Source organism: Carassius carassius, chromosome 5, assembly GCF_963082965.1.
Source record: "Carassius carassius chromosome 5, fCarCar2.1, whole genome shotgun sequence".
NCBI lineage: Eukaryota > Metazoa > Chordata > Actinopteri > Cypriniformes > Cyprinidae > Carassius > Carassius carassius.
In genome coordinates, this window is record NC_081759.1 from 30,507,359 (window position 1) to 30,513,103 (window position 5,745).

Below are 5,745 nucleotides of genomic sequence, written 5' to 3' on the forward strand. Positions count from 1 at the left end.
ATGTACAGTATTTACTGTGGATTGCTTTACACTCTGCATAATGGGTCTGATTTAGAGTAAGTAATCAAGAGACGTCATATTTCAGAATTGTATATTCAACATTAAATTTGGTAAAACAGTCTTTTTGTCTGACATTTCAAGATTGGCTTTGATCAAATTAGCAGTAAGAATGTTGTGTATTATTAAGAAACCAGTATATGTCTCAAGTTATTAGTGGATAAACTGATGTGCTCACTTAGGTTTAGAAAATAAATATTTTATGGATGATATTATCCATATTAAATTTAATGGAACAGAAAACAAACGCAAAGTCAAACTCAAGCGGACATGAGAGCTGACACTTATAGCATTTAGTGTTTTATTTATTTAGGCAAATTCTGGAATTTTTAATTTATATATATATATATATATATATATATATATATATATATATATATATATATATATATGACAGATGATTCTGGATAGTTAATGTCCAGTTGCCATGAGGACATTGCTTAGAGCTGAAAATAATTTGGTAACAAGTCAAGTAATTGGTAGACATGGCCAATGTAGTTTCAAGGCACAGAGGGCACGGAAAAGGCATGGATTGGTAGTGGGTTTATTAAAACACCATATGGTACAACTGTACACTACACATTGGCAGGGCATCTTTTCAAAGTGCTTATGTCCTGGGGGAGCTGTTCCATTAAGAATAGTGGAATCACTATCACAATACCATGCTGTGCATAAGGGACTTGTTCAACAGTGACTACGTATTAAGGAGCAGCATTTTTACAGGAGGATTTGCAGATTCAAATCACAGGAGATTTCTGAAAATGGCCTACTTAGGAGAGGATGCTTGGGATGGTGGCACACAAATGGTTGATGATTCTGTGGAGTTTTTACCAGACACTTTTAAGATGCTGATGGACTGAAGTTTTATTAAGGTTTTTAAATATAAGGTACTATGAGTACACAAGGTCAGTAGTTCTGTGAGACTGACAATAATTAGGATCCTAAAGTATTTGCCGGAAGAAAAGTAAGGGGGAAAAGCTTCAATTTGGAGAAGGTTTAAAGAGCAGTAATTGTTGGAGACACGTGGCATCCAAGTACATCCTCTAAACAAGTGTGCCCTTGTATTTAATGTTGCGCAGCTGGGAAGCATGGTTCAGTTGGCCAACTGCAGTATATTGGAGGTGTAACATCAATCATCTGTGAATTTGAGATGTGCAAGCAGTTTTCAGTAGAATAATGACTTTCACTGTCCTTCATTTTCATTTACTGCACAACTAACAGTGAATGAGGATTAGGATTTCTAAAAGTACAGGCACTTAAGTTTCAACTCAGTAACTAAAGTGAAATAAAGTAACAGTTCCAGTGTTTCTGCAGTAGTACCAATTCAGTTCACAGGTGGCAAAATTAACAGTCTTACAAAGGTGAATGTTTAGCTCATTAAACTTAACTAAGTCATGATGACGTTGCTTCATAAAATTGGAGTATCAGACAGGTAATTAATAGTCATGAGTCACACCTTCATCTTAGTTAGTTACAGTGTCCATGAATGCTCGCAGGGACATCAGAGAAACATGACAAGTAATCGTTGTTAATAAAGAAAAGAGTGTATTTTTTTTATATACAAATGGCCACATCACATCAGTGTTACAACCACGTATGCACAACTTCATAGTCATGCATTTGATACCTTTTCAGCTTTAAAATGTAAAACCACAAACAAATGCCAGACTACATCTATTCTCTAATGCTATAATAATTTATGGGCTTTCATTGTATATTTGTATAGATGACACACATCACATCTTGACAGTAATTCTCTGCTGGTTTGGAACACTAGCTGCTCGGTTACAACTGTCGCTCATACACACTTTGACTATGAACTATTAATCTCTGCAAACAATGTCAGTTGTGATTTAAAGAGCCCAAACCACTGGAGCTGATGAAAAAAACCAGCAGGGAGCATCCATCACTCATAGACAGATGAGAAGATCTTAGTGTTTGTTGGATGGACAGAAGGAAATAACTTTAATACTTTTATTCATACATTAAGAATGAAAGAAATTCAGAAGTTAAACAAGCAAGGAAGAACAGAACAATATCATGCTTTTCTCTAATAAAGACCAGCTGTTTTTGCAATGGAAGCTCTCAAATTAAAAGGACTGAATGTGTCTGCACGTCCAAATTCTCAGCGGGGAATGAAGCAGAAACAACTCAAGGCTTCATTAACAAATGTTTGTAAAAGTATTTAAATTGAACTTTATAGCTGTATTCTTCAAGAGATGCATCCAACACTAAAAGTGTGCTTATGGTGTGTGTTGGCTCTGCAAAGCTTCACTTTGTGGTTGTGCATCTAGCACATATTTATTTACAAATGGATGCATTTATTTACTTGTAAATTTGTTTGTATATTTTTTTAATTAGAACTGGTTGAGCTCGCTCTACACCTCCATCATGTTCCCAGTAAGATCAAGGATCTGATCCTGGATTACTACAATAATTTCAGGATGCGGGTCACTTCTGGGTCAGAAACATCAGACTGGCATCGCATTGGAAAAGGAATAATAACAGGCTGCACCATCTCTGTTATTCTTTTCGCTCTCGCCATGAACATGTTGGTGAAGTCAGCCGAGGTGGAATGTAGGGGACCCCTAACCAAGTCAGGTATACGACAGCCCCCTTTAAGAGCCTATATGGATGACCAGGGGTGCGTTCTCCGATAACGTTGTCTCTTAGCGCGCTACGAATACTCAAAAGGTACACCTTAACTACAGGTATACCTTTGCTACGTGTGTTCTCCGAACTATACCTTAGGATGTAGCTTAAGGTAAACCTTCTTAAGTTCGACCTTAGCAGTTGCTGTCCATGGTGGAGGCGCTGAATAGGTTGATATCGACGCCTCGATGATCGATTGTGCGCTCTTTCCTTCACAGCGGTATAGGTAAAGTATTGAGAAAACAATGTTCTTTATAAAGAAGCGTTTTAGAAATAGTACAAACTGCATTTATCGGGGCTTATTGAAATACGTACATGCAGAAATAAATATGAGTATGTGTTTATAATTTAGCAAGTGTACAATCCCAAACCCTCACGGCCATAAGTGTGTTAATGTTCTCCACAACGTATGCTGATTATCCACCAGCCGTATCACATTATTGGCGTAAATCGCTCATTTGTGTAATTGGATGATTTCCTCAATAAAAGCGCAAACATGAGAGACATACCGACATTCACTATGTCGGGGAAAAAAGTCCGCAAAAAGAGATCGCCCAGCCACACTGAGGTCTTACTCAGCCCATATCCATCCCCAACAACCTCCAGAAAACTCCCCACAGCATAAAAACGAAGAACCGCCAGCAGCTGAATTTCGGGGCTGAGGGGGTAGCTCCGTCGAGTTTGTCTTGACAAATCTGGGCCAACAAGATGCAAGAGCTGCAGAATTTGCTCCCGTGGCAGGCAAATTTTTTTTACAATGGTCTCTTCTGACATGGTAGTCAGTGGACTAAAATGTTCTCTTATAAAGTAGTTGACATACACTAACTGGCTCCGCGGACGCCGCCGTCTTTGATTTAAAACAAGTACTCGCTGTCTCGCTGCCATAGCTATAAAGTTTGTGTAAACTCATCTTTCTTTATATAGACTCCTAAGCCTTTTCTGTCAAATGGTTCGCCAGCTGATGTGCCTTAGGATAGTAATTAAAAAAGCTAACAACCATTAGTGTATGGAAACTTTATTAATGAAAACACTTCCATACACTGGGTGTAGGCTATAACAACTTAAGTATTTTATGTGTATAATTTTAAAGTAAAGTAAAAATGTAATTTTAATTCTAAATCAGATTTTATATTAAAAGTTCATATAAAATTTTCTATGTGTAATTAAACTGCGATGTAAAAAATCTTTTTGCGTAGTGGTGGCCACTAGCGGTATGAACCGTAAGCAGCGATAAGGTATAGCTAAGAGCGCTCCAGACCAACCTTACGAACGCATGACTTACAGAAGGTATAGTTAACTAAGAAGGTTTCGGAAACCACGTATTAACGATAAGGTACTTCTTAAGGTACAACTTAAGAACGACGTAGCGTTAAGGTAGTTTCGGAGAACGCACCCCTGACCATTACAACAACATCAGACCCAGGGAGCAGGTGGATCCTACAAGGACTTGAGAGACTCATCACCTGGGCAAGGATGAGTTTCAAGCCCTCCAAGTCAAGGTCCATGGTGCTGAAGAGGGGGAAAGTGATTGACAAGTTTTTTCCATCTCAGGAGCTGTTATACCAACCATCACAGAGCAACCCGTCGAGAGTTTGGGGAAGCTTTTTGACTCCAGCCTGAAAGACTCTGCCACCATCCAGAAGTTCAACAAAGAACTTGGAGCTTGGCTCACCAAGGTTGTTTAAGTCCGGTCTGCCTGGTAGATTTAAAGCCTGGATCTACCAGCATTCCATCCTGCCCCGAGCTCTGTGGCCCCCGCTGGTCTATGCAGTCCCGATGACAACAGTTGAGTCCCTAGAAAGGAAGATCAGTGGCTTTCTTCGGAAATGGCTAGGGCTTCCACGCAGCCTTACCAGCGCTGCACTGTATGGGACAAGTAACATCCTGCAGCTGCCCTTCAGTGGCCTCACTGAAGAATTTATGGTGGTACGCACCACAGAAGTCCTACAGCACAGGGATTCCAGAGACTGCAAAGTGTCATCAGCTGGGATTGAGGTGAGGACAGGAAGGAAGTGGAAGGCTGGGAAAGCAGTGGAGGTGGCAGAGTCACGCCTAAGACAAAAGGCATTGTTGGGCACCGTGGCAACAGGCAGAGTGGGCTTGGGCTACATCCCGAAGACTTTGGTCAGCCAGGTCCGTGGCAAGGAAAGACACCATCTACTCCAGGAAGAGGTCCGAGCATGCGTAGAGGAAGAGCGAGTGAGCAGGGTTGTGGGACTCCGGCAGCAGGGATTATGGACAAGGTGGGAGAGTACACTGCAGCGCAGGATTACCTGGGCAAACATCTTGCAGGCAGATTTCCATCGGGTCCGTTTCCTGGTACAAGCAGTCTACGATGCCCTGCCAAGCCCAGCGAACCTCCATGTCTGGGGGAAGAGTGAAACACCTTTCTGCCTTCTTTGCTCTGGAAGAGGCTCCCTAGAACATCTCGTCAGCAGCTGCCCAAAGGCTCTGGCAGATGGTCGCTATCGCTGGTGCCACGACCAGGTGCTTAAGGCAATTGCTGAGAGTGTAGCCTCAGCCATTAGCACCAGCAAACACCATCATGCTCCAAAGAAGGCAGTCCTCTTCATCAAAGCTGGAGAGAAACCCCTGGCGCGTCCACAATTAACAACAGGCCTCCTCCACAAAGCCTCTGACTGGCAGCTGCAGGTTGACCTTGGAAGACAGCTGAGGTTCCCTCAGCATATTGCAACCACAAGTCTCCGCCCAGACATGATAATTACTTCCGAGGCTTCAAAACATCTGATCATGCTGGAACTTACGGTGCCATGGGAAGAGCGTATTGAGGAAGCCAATGAGAGGAAACGCGCTAAGTACCAGGAACTGGTGGAGGAGTGCAGGGAGAGAGGCTGGAAAACCTTCTATGAGCCTATAGAAGTCGGCTGTAGAGGCTTTGCAGGGCGTTCACTTTGCAAAGTCCTTAGCCGTTTGGGTCTGACAGGGGCGGCCAAGAAGAGGGCCATTCAATCTGCAAGCGAAGCCGCAGAAAAAGCTACAAGGTGGCTTTGGATTAAGAGGGCTGATCTGTGGTAG

The 5,745-nt window shown here is 42.1% G+C and overlaps 1 pseudogene; it reads left to right on the top strand.

The window, feature by feature from the left end:
• The first annotated feature begins 949 nt into the window (after positions 1–949).
• LOC132140508 (uncharacterized) lies at positions 950–5,745 on the top strand (annotated as a pseudogene).